The sequence below is a fragment of the Mirounga angustirostris genome, unplaced genomic scaffold (genome assembly GCF_029215605.1).
Source record: "Mirounga angustirostris isolate CCGP_5_RB_7025 unplaced genomic scaffold, mMirAng1.0.hap1 SCAF_10, whole genome shotgun sequence".
NCBI lineage: Eukaryota > Metazoa > Chordata > Mammalia > Carnivora > Phocidae > Mirounga > Mirounga angustirostris.
This window is the reverse complement of record NW_026991718.1, coordinates 33,841,454-33,855,006: the sequence shown is the minus strand read 5'-3', so window position 1 is coordinate 33,855,006 and position 13,553 is coordinate 33,841,454. Positions and strand designations below refer to the sequence as shown.

The window sequence follows — 13,553 nt, the reverse complement described above, 5'->3', positions numbered from 1 at the left end:
AAGGAAAATAATAGAAAGGTCACATGTTAGAGAGGAAATGGGTGAACGAGATGGTCCAAACCCTCTGTTTTAAAACCAGGGATTTTGAAATTGGGAAATGAAAGCTGAGACCAAGTTAGTTAAGAGACTTACCTAAGGTAAGGTTTCATTGGTTAATGTCACAAACAAGAATTAGAATCAGAGTCAGTTTGTAGCAAATGCATCCTGTGGATCCAAATCCAAATGTCAGTGTCACTTAAAACCAGCTTACAACAGACGGACTGAGGTTCTTACACAGTTAAGGTAGCTGATAGGGAAACCTGCCCTTGGTTTTCTAGATTCAAACTAACTCTACCCACCCCCCACCCCGTTCTGGGGTTTCAACCAAGTACTGTCAATACACCTGAAGTTGATTCAAAATGCTTTTCGGAGAACCATCTCAGTTCAGCTTTGCAGGCCCCCTTCCAAAGAAGAAATAGACCGGCATTCTATCTGGGCTAGACCCATGTCAGGCTCTCCTTGCCTGGGAGTGTGTTGTCTCTCTGTCTTTGGCAGTGTGATGGCTAAAGCTCCAGGCTCCTGCTCTTCAGTCAACACAATCAAATATCTGCAGTGTTGGCTCGACTCACAGGCCTTAATCTTCAGCTCCCACAGTGTTGAGACAATTCTTTTTTTTTAAGAGGCATTAAGGATATATTAAGCTTCTCTTCCTTGAATTCTCTTCCGAGACTTCTATCATTACCCCTTTGCTAGTATTTACTAAGTATCCAGTATGACCTAGGTACTAGAGAAAACAAGACAGACTTGGTCCATACCCTCATGGGATTTTTAAGTGCCATGGCTAATCACTGTAAAACCAAATTCGGTTGAAAAATAAAATATGATGGACAGCCTACAGCTTTCTGTCTCCTTAATCCTGCATCCACCCCACCTGACAAAATGAGAGATCTAATATTCACGTTCTTCAGAGTTCTCTTGGCTTACTTCCCAGCTGTGGTCAAATTCTCTGCGTGCTTATTCCTCCTTTTCTGGATTACTTGTGGAATTGCCAGGAGGGCAGAGACATGAAGAATGCAGGCAGTGAGGGGGAAAAAAAAAAGCATCTGCAAACGATTGACTGAAACCAGTTGTAGTTGGACAGAGTCAGGGTTCTCAGTTGCAAGCAACAGAAACCAACTCTGATCTAAGCAGAAAAGGAATTCGTTGAAAGGCTATCGAGTAACTCACGGAATCACAGAGAAGGTTGGAGAAACAGGCTCAGAAAACACAGGGCCCAGGAACTCAGGATCATACCCCAGGCCACAGGCACGGTCACAGCATAGAAAGGGAGAGATGAGGATACCACGGCAGCTGCTGCCCAGTGGTTCCGCACCATATCGCCCTGCTACCACCTTCAGCCCTGGACACTGGACACCACCACGGGCACCACTGCCCTGGGAGCCTGGATATTTTTGTTGCCCTGCAACATCCCCCAGAAAGGATTCTCCCCTGTCCCTGTCTGTTGGTACCAGTAACTCCTTCTTCTTCTTCTGTTTTTTTTTTTAAGATTTTATTTATTTATTTGAGAGTGTGTGCATGAGCGGAGATTGGGGGGGTGGGCATCGGGCAGAGGGAGAGGGGGAAGCAAACTCCCTGCTGAGCAGGGAGCCGATGCGGGGCTCGATCCCAGGACACTGGGATCATGACCTGAGCTGAAGGCAGATGTTTAACCGACTGAGCCACCCAGGTGCCCCGGTGCCAGTTAATGTCTGATTCCATTTGAAGTAGGTACACCTGTTTGACCAAGTCCCGCTGTGGGTCCATGTCCAAAAGAGACTAGAGAAGGAAGCATCTGGCCTTTGGGGCTCTTTCTTAAGGTACTAAGATTCATGAGGCAGTAAATGTCCTGAGCTTGGGAGAGGAGTTCAGATGCTGGGTAGCCAAAAATGACCCCAACTAACCCCCCTTCCTCTAATCCCAAGTGAAGGGGAGAGCCTGGATCAACATTGCTGGCCTACCAGAGAGTTGGAAATGAGTCCGGTATACACGTTCTAGCACTAAGGGCAGTATCCATTGACCTGAGAAGCAAGCCCTTTAGGAAGCAAGGTCAGCACAACCCAGTTGACCTCCTCTCACGGAAGGAGGGAAAGACGTCTCCCAGGCTGTCTCTCTCCCTCCCCGGCCTCCAGTGGGGAGAGGAGACCGGGTGGTGGGGAGGCTTCCTGATGGCTCAAGCAGCCCTTCCACCTGTACCTAGATTAGCTCTGCTTGCTCCAGCCATCCTTTTTGGGCCAGCAGGAAGGAAATCGAAGCTGCCACCATCTAAAAACAGAAGAGCAAAGCCTAGGTCAGAGAGTTTTACCTTTGGCTTCGACGTCCCATCCCAGACCTGCTACTTAGTCTTTCGATAATCTGTGAATCTTGACATACGGTGATGCATCTTGGTTTTGTCACTGTTAGCCACCAAGCACAAGGACTAGTGCATCGGAGATGGGGGTGATGGGTAGGGCGGGGGGAACATGTGTGCTAATCAGCCAGCCTTCAAGGCCCCAGGCCACAGTTTCCTCTCCTGATGTTGTGCAGCCCAGGGGAGGGGAGGGGCGGTTTAATCTATGGTTTATTTTTTGTTTGTTTTAGGGAGTTGGTTAAAAAAAAGAAGAAGAAGAAGACCCAAATAAAACCAAAAAAGGAAATTCTTTTTTGAGTCATCTAATTATTTGTTCTCTGCCTTTAAAGAGCGGCAAACTAATCCCCAAATGTAGCACTCATAAAAGGATGGTACACATGGTCAGGGAGGGTCTCAAGCCATTCCCAAGATCCTGCTCTGGGGTGGGCCCTTGGTGACACACTGTTTTCCTTTATCCTTTTCCTGGGGATGTGGCTGGGAAGTACCTTCTAGGCAGGGTGGGTAATTCCAGCAGTCTGATTCTGGCTCGCAGGGAGCAAGGTCGCGTGGGAAGTGGAATGTAGTTGTTCCCAGCCATCCTTCCTCTACCCCCTACCACAGCCTAGTTTCTACAGCATCCTCACCTTTTCCCTAAGGCTGTCAGAAGCTGCTAGGGGAGCCACACATAAAGGCGTCATAACAGCTCTGGGCAGTTGAAAACTTCTCAGTACCCCTTTATTAATCAGATCACTGGAAATTAATACATTTAGAATATATTAGTTTAGCTCGTTATAAAAATGCCTTCACTGAGCCAAGGTTCATTAGTATAGTCCCAAATTTCTTACAAAGGAAACATAAGAGATAGGAAAACCCCCCCACATTTTTTGTATCTTCTGAAAACTCAAGTGAAGATGTTATCTATTATGTTTCTCAGAGTCCTGCCTTTTAAAGATCTGATAAATTTCACTTAGCTTTTAGCATGAGGAAAGACATTACGTTTCCTCATGAGCTGATATTGCTTCCTTTTTTTTCAGACAATAAGAGTGATGTAACCAATTTTGTTTCCCTTTTTGCTTTGCCTGTCAGGGAGCCCAGACTTAAATTTAATATCCATTGACAAAATTATCTTCTCTCCGGTTCCTGCTCTTCCCTTTCTTCTATGTGGTTTCTCATCTCCCTTTTTATCTTTCCTTTAATTGCCTCACCTTTTTGTACATTTAATTTCAGCTACATCAGAGTTTTTAAAGATTTATTTATTTATTTATTTTATTTGACACAGAGCGTACAACCACGGGGAGCGGCAGGCAGAGGAAGAGGAAGCAGGCTCCCTGCTCAGCAGAGAGCCCGATGTGGGGCTCTCCCAGGATCATGACCCAACCCAAAGGCAGATGCTTTTTAACTGACAGAGCCACCCAGGTGGCGCCCCTGCCACCAGAGTAACAAATAGCAAAGCCAACCAACAAATCAGTAACATGATCGAAGTCACCCAGAACTTGATCTCACTTTTCTGATGTCTCCAGGCTAGTTAGAGAGACTAACTCACAGGCCAGAACACATGAAAGTATTATAAGAATATGTTCAAGTACTAAGTTAGAAGAATAAAGATTTTAGGGGTTAAGGAGACAGATCAGTGAAGATTGGAGCAGTCAAGGAAGGCTTCCTGAAGGAGGCAGTACTTATTGTAAGCTTTGAAGGCTTGGATTCATTTCGTTGGACCCGCTGTATGGTTGGGTTGGACTAAAGGAGGCTTTGGGACAAGTATCTGGGACTTTGTCTGGTTGGCTCTTTCCTGGGGGGCACTCTCTGAACTTCTCTGAGTGGCCAGTGCACTGCTTTCTAGGGAGCAACTATGTGAAGGTGATAGGGTCAGTTCTCAGTAAAATGGCGAAATAGGTGGCACTGGTCTGGGTACCATTGGCGTTTTAGACGGGACAATCCTCCATTGGAACTATTCCACCTACTGCAGTATGTTTGGCACCCTGGTTCACACCCACTACATGCCAGTAGCAATCCCCAGTCACTGGGACAGGCCCATGTGTCTGCGCGCTTTCCCTATGCCTCCTGGAGGGCGGTAACCACCCAGGTGAGGCCTACCACTCCCTCAAATGCCCAAGATTCTCCTCTTTAGCCTGCCATCCTCAACTAGGATTTCTAGATTTGCAAACAAAATGGAGAACCCCAGTTAAATTTCAGATTTCAGATAAACCACAAATGATTTTTTAGTATAAATATGTCCCCAATATTGCATTATCTGCCACCTATCTGAAATTCAAATTTAACTAAAGGTCCTTATTTTATCTGGAAGCCCTACTCACAGCCTGTCACCAGCACTAACAAACCTGCCTCCCAGAAATTCTAACTGGGTTGATCATTGCTCTGTGTGCTGAACCATCCCCTACTTCTTCCCTGTGAGACCCATCTATTCTGCATTTCAGTTCCTCATGTTCATTCTCTGTTCTAAGTCTCAGTGGGATGGTAGATACATTTAATCAGATGAGCAAATTCTTAATATGTAGACTAGTTATCCCAACCAGATAACATCTTTAAAAAAAATTACACGAACATTTGTATTAAATGAAAAGAATCTATGGGGCAAAGACGTATTTGGAATTGGTTCCGGTATACACATAATTCAAAATTATAGCCAATATTTTGTATAACCAGATACCATCTTACCTTAACGTGGTTAAAGTACACACCAGACTCCAGAAGGCCCTCAAACTGAATGGTGGTGGGGAGGACAGACGGGGAGATGAGAACCATTCTTAGGGCTTACGGTGGATGCCACGAGACCCCCAAATTTCAGTGATTCCCAAGTTTGCCGGCACAATGGAGAGCTTTAGAGATGGCTGATGTATGGTCCTACCCTCAGAGACTCATTGAATTATTCTGGGGTGGAGCTTGGGCATAGGGATGTTTTGGAACCCCCTTGCACTCCCCAGGGTGGTTAAAACGTGTAGCCAAGGTTGAGAATCACTCATCCACTTTCTGAGAAAAGAGAGAAAAAGGAGAGAGCCAGATAGGGTATGAGAGGGAAAGAGAGAGAATGAGACCCGGGTTTCAGGTGCTCTGCTTGGCATCGGTCATTGAGGGGATTTGGAAGAGTCCAGAGGCAAACCCATTCCACTCAAGCTGGGGACCAAAAAAGTTCAAGAGAGTCCTATACTCCAAATGTGTTCCATTTCCAGCAAAACAGATGTGAAAAAAGAACTTTTGAAGAACCCAGAGAGTGCTCCATTTTGTGCCAGATACTGTCCTTAGAGATGCCCCAGTTTACAAAAAAGAAAAAACAAATCCCCTAGAGAGAGCCCCACTTTTCTTTACTACCGGGTGACTTAACCAATGCCAGCACCAGGGTTAGAGCCCCGGCTGCTCACACGCGTGGCCCTGCCGGTGTTGGCTAAGGAGCCAGCTTCTGATGTCGCCCTGGGCACCTCCGAGAGAGAGAGAGAGAGAGAGAGAGAGAGAGAGGCTCCCCTCTGGGCTCAGTGGGCTGCCAGCCCAGGGTATCTCCGCGCTATCACACAGACCGGCCTTGCCACTGACAAATAGGTCAGCAGCGACAGGGCTCCAGCCTCCACCAAGAAGTGTTTGCCCCTGGCAGGAAGCCACTTCTGCAGAATTAAAAACCATCAGAGTTGATCAAAGGAAGTGCAGGGTAGGCTGGCGGGCGGGCCAGATCCTAATCTCTGCTCGCTGGCCTCACACATCACTGCGCATGAGTCACCCCGCTGAGCTCAGCGGACATGCTGTTTGGATTAGGCTTTTACAGGCGAGGTTTGCCAAGCTCGCCTTTGCCTTTGCCGGCTCAGCTCGCTGCACAGAACAGCAGAGAGGTGAGGAAGGAAGGTGGGGATGTGGGTTAGATGTGGTTGCCCAGGTGCCGGAGAGGAGCCCGTTGGCTCCCCGGGTACACAGGACTGTGGCACCCACCAGGGAGCAACTGTGAATCCCTAGCCAGCCTTCTGGGCTTGGCCTGATGAACCCCATCATGAGCACAGAGCCTACACTGGGCCCACACATCCTTCCTCTCCTGCCAACTCTCCAATTAAGATGTACTATTACAGGACGCACATTTTGCCTTCACTCAATCACTTGCCTCTCAACCAGCAGGAATTCCTTTTCTCAAAAGCAGGCAACACTTCACCACTCAGGCATCTTGCTCAAAAGCAGTGGAGTCCAGCAAAAAAGGGAGGGAAGTCAGAAAATAAAAATTCCTAAATTAAGAGCCAACCCATAAAAGCAGGGCTTCCCCTAGTGCCTGGCTGGTGTGATATCACCATGAATTACTCAATGAAAATGGTGTCAGAGTAGCAGCTCGATTATATGTGGAAAAGTTCCCCAAGAAACAGAACTCTGCAGAAAATAAGTAAGGGTAGAAGAATCCCGCCCTGCACTTAGGTCTTTAAAAGCTGCCTCCAGAAGGGCCGATTTCCCTGGGCAAAGAGCAGGGTGGGATCCTCTTCTGAGCAGCACCTGGCAAGGTCTGGGTGCTCAGGAGTTGCTATAGATAGAACCCAGTGGCTTGCTTTGCTTCCTTCTGTGGAAGCAATGGTAGGAACAAGACCAAAATCCTTTGTTTCAGACCCTGCCAAGTTTTGCTTCTGTGCATGGTAACTTGGGAAGAGGCAGCCCCCGTTATTTTGGAAGCCAAGGATTTTTGGCTTGTGGTCTCTGCTGGGATTCTCTTTAGAGTATTTTAGACTCTCATTTATTAAAGACATCTAAATAGAGGTGGCAGTCCTTGACACTTTCAAAATAAATGTTGCCACCAGTCCCGACACCACCACCCTAAACCACAAGTTTTCCAACTGACCAGTGCTCAATTGGCTGTAATTTATTTATTTATTTATTTATTTATTTATTTATTTATTTATTTATTTAAAGATTTTATTTATTTATTTGACAGAGAGCTAGAGAGAGAGAGAACAAGTAGGCAGAGCGGCAGGCAGAGGGAGAGGGAGAAGCAGGCTCCCCACTGAGCAGGGAGCCCGAAGCAGGGCTTGATCCCAGGACCCCAGGATCATGATCCGAGCCAAAGGCAGATGCTTAACTGACTGAGCCACCCAGGAGCCCCAGTTGGCTGTTTAAAAAGCATTTCTTGGGACGCCTGGGTGGCTCAGTTGGTTAAGCAACTGCCTTCGGCTCAGGTCATGATCCTGGAGTCCTGGGATCGAGTCCCACATCGGGCTCCCTGCTTGGCAGGGAGTCTGCTTCTCCTTCTGATCCTCCCCCCTCTCATGCTCTCTCTCAAATAAATAAATAAAAATATTTAAAAAGCATTTCTTGTTCCTGGCTTCAGGTTTCTTCTTATCTATCTTTAATTCTCGGGGTGATCATATTGGCTCATGAAAGCTGTCTTTCCTTTCCTCCTTTATTATCTTCACTTGGAAGTTTTCCACTGTAATGGGAAGGTACTACCCTGGATAATAGCCTCCCGGGTATTAAAGCGTGGAACAGCAGTATCGTATAGTGGTCAGGGTCTGGCTGGCAGGAAAGCCCGCATTGGAGCCCTGGCTCTGCCACCAAAGAGCAGTGTGACCTTGGAACAATTTTCTTAACCCTTCCTGACCTCCACTTTCTCATCTGTAAAATATGGACAGGTGAGGTGACTCACTGGTGAGGACTAATGAGTTAATGCTTTACTTAGTAAACTTAGTAAAGTCCCTGGCACCAAGTAAACACATAATCCGTGTATTATTTATATTGCAATTACTCCACAACCAGCCTTATAGAGCTAATGGTGGTAAGCTTAATAGGAATCGATAGCTTACTCTTTCCTTCTGCAATTCTCAATGCCCAGAGAGTTAACGTTTGCTTTAATCAAAAGTATTTGCCTGACGGTACCTGTGTATTTTTGTTTAAAAAAAGACCATAAGAGAAGAGGGGAGGATTATTTTAAGTGATTAAAATGTACTTACCCCTGGGGCACCTGGGTGGCTCAGTTGTTAAGCGTCTGCCTTCGGCTCAGGTCATGATCCCAGGGTCCTGGGATCGAGCCCCGCATCGGGCTCCCTGCTCCGCGGGAAGCCTGCTTCTCCCTCTCCCACTCCCTGTGCTTTTGTTCCCTCTCTGGCTGTCTTTCTCTCTGTCAAATAAATAAAACCTTTAAAAAAAAAAAAAAGTACTTACCCTTGGGCGTTCCTTCTAGAACTGGAAGAAGAAAAGTCTCGTAATGCTCCAGGGTTTGTTATGGATGGGGGCCACAGGGTGCGGATTCACTTCCTATGGAATCTGTTAGTAGAGGAAGCCCTGGGTAGGAATTTCACATGGTTCGATGTATCAAAAAAGCTCATCTATCAAACTTCTACCTGTTCTCTGGGTAGCAGGGGATGATGGTAACAATTGAAGGTCTTTCCTTTTAGAAAGACACAGTGACAGGTGGTGTTTCTGGTGCACACATAGGCAGTCTACAGGTGGAAGCTGAGAAGGGGGGATTGGGGCTGCTCTGCATAAAAAAGTAAAGCCATATCTTTATTTAGTTGGGCAGAATATGTTACTGTTAGGAAGGCAGCCTCCTTAACATGGATTTAGACTGAGACTGATGGTTGTCTTTGGGGTGTGTGTGTATGTGATCTAAGAATTACTCACAGGAGATAAGAAGACCACAGGAAGAATAAGGAGGGGTATCTTGACTTTGTGTTGGCAGAGGGACTCAGAAGAGAACAAGAACTGGGGAAATGAAGCGCACCATGGATTACTCTGGGAATCATCTAACTACATGGCATGATCCTTAATGGAGTAACTCAGACTTTGGAGAAGTATATTGTTGTGGGTTATTTCTATCTTACAGATGATCATATTTGGGGTAGAGGGTAAGGGTTGGGTAGACCTTGTTGGGTGGGAATATCATGAAAGGAGGGTTGCATTAAAACATAAGTCCTGTGATAGCTTATATTATTTTCTGTTGTGTTCACTGTTCTATTCCCAATACCTAGAACAGTGCCTGGGACATAGTAGGTACTCAGTAAATGTTTGCTGAGTGAATGAATTTCACCATGGAGAAGAGAACAGTGGGTTTACAGAGGAAATGAAGAAAAAGAGGGTGGGCCTTGGACTGGTGAGCAGTGCTAGGAAATGGGGGATGATGAAGGGACCTTGTGAAGGGCTTTTCCTTCTTCCACTGGGCTCTGGGAACAATCATATTTAATATCCACCTTTTTTTCCCCTTGTACTTATCCCAAACTTACAACGAAGTGGGTTACACATGTGTGTATAAGACAACAAAGACAAGTGTGGTTTCCCTGCGTCATCCCTTGAATTGTTTTCTTTTGCTAGTATAACAAATTACCACAAACTTAGTGGTTTAAAAACACCACAGATTTATCATCTTACCCATCTGGAGGTCAGAAGACCTAAAATCAAGGTGTTGGCAGTGCTGTGTTCCTTTTGGAGACTCTAGGCTAGAATCTGTTTTCTTACCCCTTTCAGCTCCTGAAGACTGCCTGCATTCCTCAGCCCCTTCCTCACATCTCTGACTTCTGCTTCCCTCACCATCTCTCCTTTTCTGACTCTTACTCTCCTGCCTCCCTCTTTCCCTTATAAGGACCCTGTGATTACACCGTGTTCCCCAGGATAATCTCCCCATCTCAAGGTCCTTAACTTAATCACATCTGCAAAGTCCTTTGCCATGTAAGGTAACACATTCACAGGATCCAGGATATGGGCATTCTTGGGGGGCCATTATTCTGTCTACTACACCCCTGAGACCACGGTCAGTGTCACGTTGAAGAAGAATGGCAGCCTCAGAGCATAGGCTAGGACCCACACCAGAGCGAGCGGAGACCTTGGCTGAATGTGGAATTTAGAAGCAGGTGAAAGCAGAGGAACAGGCCGCAGCCTGGACCGGCTTTGGAGCTGAGAGACCAACTCCCTTTCTGCAAATACACTGGAAGAAAGTGATTCCTGGTAACAAAGGCAGAAAAAGAAAAAGTCAAGGTTACAGGGGCTGTCCAGATAGCACTCAGGTTACAGCTTCTTCCAGTTTGGGGGTTAAGAGTTTGAGACAATTTGTAAGGTGCAGTGCCTGGTTTACAGCAGGTGTGCAATTCAATAAGAGCCATCTGTTATTAATACCAGGTGGAGAGGAGTCAGGGGGCTTCCAGAGCCCCAGGTGCCTGGGGAGGCAGGTCTATATCCCCGACCTGGGGGAAACAGGAAGACGTATCAGAAGGGAATAAGGTATGAGGCAGGTGTGTCGAGGTAGAGTTTCAAATGCTCTTTATCTTAACTTCTTCCCACACGAGCTAGGAGGAAGCATCTGGCCAGTTCTTTAATGAAACTTGGAACTCACTACTAGAGTCAAGTTGGAAATATTTTTGCGGTTTTTCTGTGGGGGAAGAAAGTAATAAATCTTTCTGTTGTTGAAGGAACACCTTTCAGTGGTGTAGCTCTGAGAGGGATATAGTCTTTTTTTTTTTTTTAAGATTTTATTTATTTATTTGACAGAGAGACACAGCGAGAGAGGGAACACAAGCAGGGGGAGTGGGAGAGGGAGAAGCAGGCTTCCCGTGGAGCAGGGAGCCTGATGTGGGGCTCGATCCCAGGACCCCGGGATCGTGACCTGAGCCGAAGGCAGACACTTAACGACTGAGCCACCCGGGCGCCCCCCCCTTTTTTTTAAGATTTCTTTCTTTCTTTTTTCTTTTTTTTTTTTTTTTAAGATTTTATTTATTTATTTGACAGAGACAGGGAAAGTGAGAGCAGGAACACAAGCAGGGGGAATGGGAGAGGGAGAAGCAGGCTTCCCGCATAGCAGGGAGCCCGATGTGGGACTCGATCCCAGGACCCTGGGATCATGACCTAAGCCAAAGGCAGACGCTCAACGACTGAGCCACTCAGGTGCCCTTTATTTCTTTTAAAGAGAACGAGAGAGAGAGTACACACATGCTCAGCAAGGAGGGGTAGAGGGAGAGAGGGTGTTCTTGTTGTTTTTTAAAGATTTTTATTTATTTATTTGACAGAGAGACACAGCGAGAGAAGGTACACAAGCAGGGGGAGTGGGAGAGGGAGAAGCAGGCTTCCCCCTGAGCAGAGAGCCCGATGCGGGGCTCAACCCAGGACCCTGGGATCATGACCTGAGCCGAAGGCAGACACTTAACAACTGAGCCACCCAGGCGCCCCACAAGACCTTGTTGTTGAGGAGATTGCTCATTCAGCATAAATGTGTCAAGCCCTTGTTTTATACCTGCCACTGTTCTAAGTTGAGGGGATACAGTAGTGGCCAAAATAGAAAAAAAAAAAAAAAAATGTGTCAGGTTGTGATAAGGGGAAACAAGGCAGAATAAAGGGGTTGCTAGCGGCAGTGGATGTGTGTTATTGGACGTGGGTGGTAGGGAAGGCTTGTCTGATAATGGGGACTTGTGCAGAGACCTGAAAGAAGGGAAAGTGGCAAAGGGGCAAGTCACATACCTCAGGCATCTGAAGGGTGGTCTAGACGGAGGGAACATTTCTCAAACTACGTGAGAACAGCTCAGCTTCTCGTGGGCATTACGTACAGTGCTGGCTCAGGTTACAAAATTCGTCCCACTCTCTAGGCACAGCCCTCACCCACAACTGTAGCTCCCAGCAGCTCCTTTGTATAACTGTCCCAATCTCCAGCCACAGTTGCCTGGACCTGAAGAGGGCATCCTGTCCAAACTGGGACAATCAGAGTCCAGGACAGATGCTGTGGTAGCAAATTGCATAAAGTGATGAGAGCTGGGTGGAGGAGGGCATTAACAAGGGGAGATCAGGGTGCCTGGGTGGCTCAGTCGTTAAGCGTCTGCCTTCGGCTCAGGTCATGATCTCAGGACCTGGGATCGAGCCCCACATCGGGCTCCCTGCTCGGCGGGAAGCCTGCTTCTCCCTCTCCCACTCCCCCTGCTTGTGTTCCCTCTTTCACTGTATCTCTCTCTCTCTCTGTCAAAAAAAAAAAAAAAAAAAAAAATGTTCTAAAAAAAAAAACAACAAGGGGAGATCAGCAGTATGCTGCCTGCCTGTGTCAGCCGACCCGGGGTTTCTAGTATAGGAGACTCAATTAGAAGGCCTGGTGGCAGGCAGAAGCCCAAAGCCAGTGTGGGATCTTCGTGACTGAGAGTGGGTTTATCAGTCTGTCCTTGAGTCAAAGACTCCCCGCAAGGCTATGCTTAGGCAGTCTCCATCCTTACTGCAGTAAGCCAACCCAATGTGGCTACTCTGCCTAAATCTCCTGAGTATAGATACATAGATTAGGTGCAGGATTGCAAAGGAACAGCATATAGTAAACAGAAATACTTACACTGAGATTGCTTTTGCATGAAGCAACGTCTCCTGTGCTCTTGATGCATACGTGCCTGATAAGTAAAGTGGATTTGTCAAAAGTCTTCTGCTCTTTTTTAAGGCGTTACCTTTTCAAGAAGCCTGGGTGTTTCTATCTTCACAATGTAAATTCAAGTGGTAGGTGTAAGGTAGTTTAAAAAAAAAAAAAGCCAGTTTTCAGATGGAGAAGCAATGCCCTTTTTTTAAATTTTTTTTTAAAAGATTTTATTTATTTATTTGACAGAGAGAGACACAGCGAGAGAGGGAACACAAGCAGGGGGAGTGGGAGAGGGAGAAGTAGACTCCCCGCTGAGCAGGGAGCCCAATGCGGGGCTCGATCCCAGGACCCTGGGATCATGACCTGAGCCGAAGGCAGGCGCTTAATGACTGAGCCACCCAGGCGCCCCTCAAGTCAGTGTTTTACTTGGTAAACATGTCTGAGACCATGCATCCCTGGCTGCTAAGCACCATGGCAGACAGGGCTAGAAAGGTAACAGCTTTATTTGGAGCAGGGGGTAAAGACAAGGCAGCACTTTATAGCTACATTGTAACTAGATCCTGCATCGCAATGCCCTTCTAATACCCTGAATATCAAGGCGGGATGGAGTAGGTCAGGCTCTGACAAGCCTCTTGTTCCAAGCTTTGCCATCTCCTGGACTGCAGCCTCTCCACAGCTTACCCTGAGTTGGCTGAGCAGTTTTCTTCATGAGTAAAATGCAAATAGTAATGTTCTCCAGGCCAGGGCATTTCTTTCTCCTGGGGAGCTTGTGAATTTCCAAGGTGTTTCTCTGCTGAGCTGAGAGATTTCAAGAAATAAACTGTAAAGGATCTTACTGTAATATCTTGCACCAAATACTCAATGCCTAACAAATATCAATAGTTCTTAAATTAATACTAGTGCCCACAGAGGTTACGTCAAAAAACAAAGTCT

General features: G+C 46.7%; 1 long non-coding RNA gene and 1 other non-coding gene across 7 annotated transcripts in view; both read right to left on the bottom strand.

Annotated features, from left to right (window-relative positions):
- The window catches only part of LOC123851018 (uncharacterized), a 37,404-nt gene extending 26,603 nt beyond the window's left edge, over window positions 1–10,801 (bottom strand). For 2 of the 6 annotated variants that reach the window (XR_010405540.1, XR_010405544.1), the window contains exons 1-2: window positions 2,989–4,127; window positions 2,212–2,280 (exon numbers count right to left, since the gene is read on the bottom strand). This is a non-coding gene — a long non-coding RNA (uncharacterized LOC123851018). Of the gene's footprint in view, window positions 1–132; window positions 205–2,211; window positions 2,281–2,988; window positions 4,129–8,476 lie in introns of those variants that run through there. The other 4 variants (XR_010405541.1, XR_010405542.1, XR_008506852.2 and 1 more) reach the window with 4 other exon arrangements.
- Window positions 10,802–13,055: 2,254 nt separating this feature from the next.
- On the bottom strand, window positions 13,056–13,186 carry LOC123852196 (small nucleolar RNA SNORA63). The gene has a single exon (XR_006792810.1). It is a non-coding gene; the product is annotated as a small nucleolar RNA SNORA63 (small nucleolar RNA).
- Window positions 13,187–13,553: the final 367 nt, after the last annotated feature.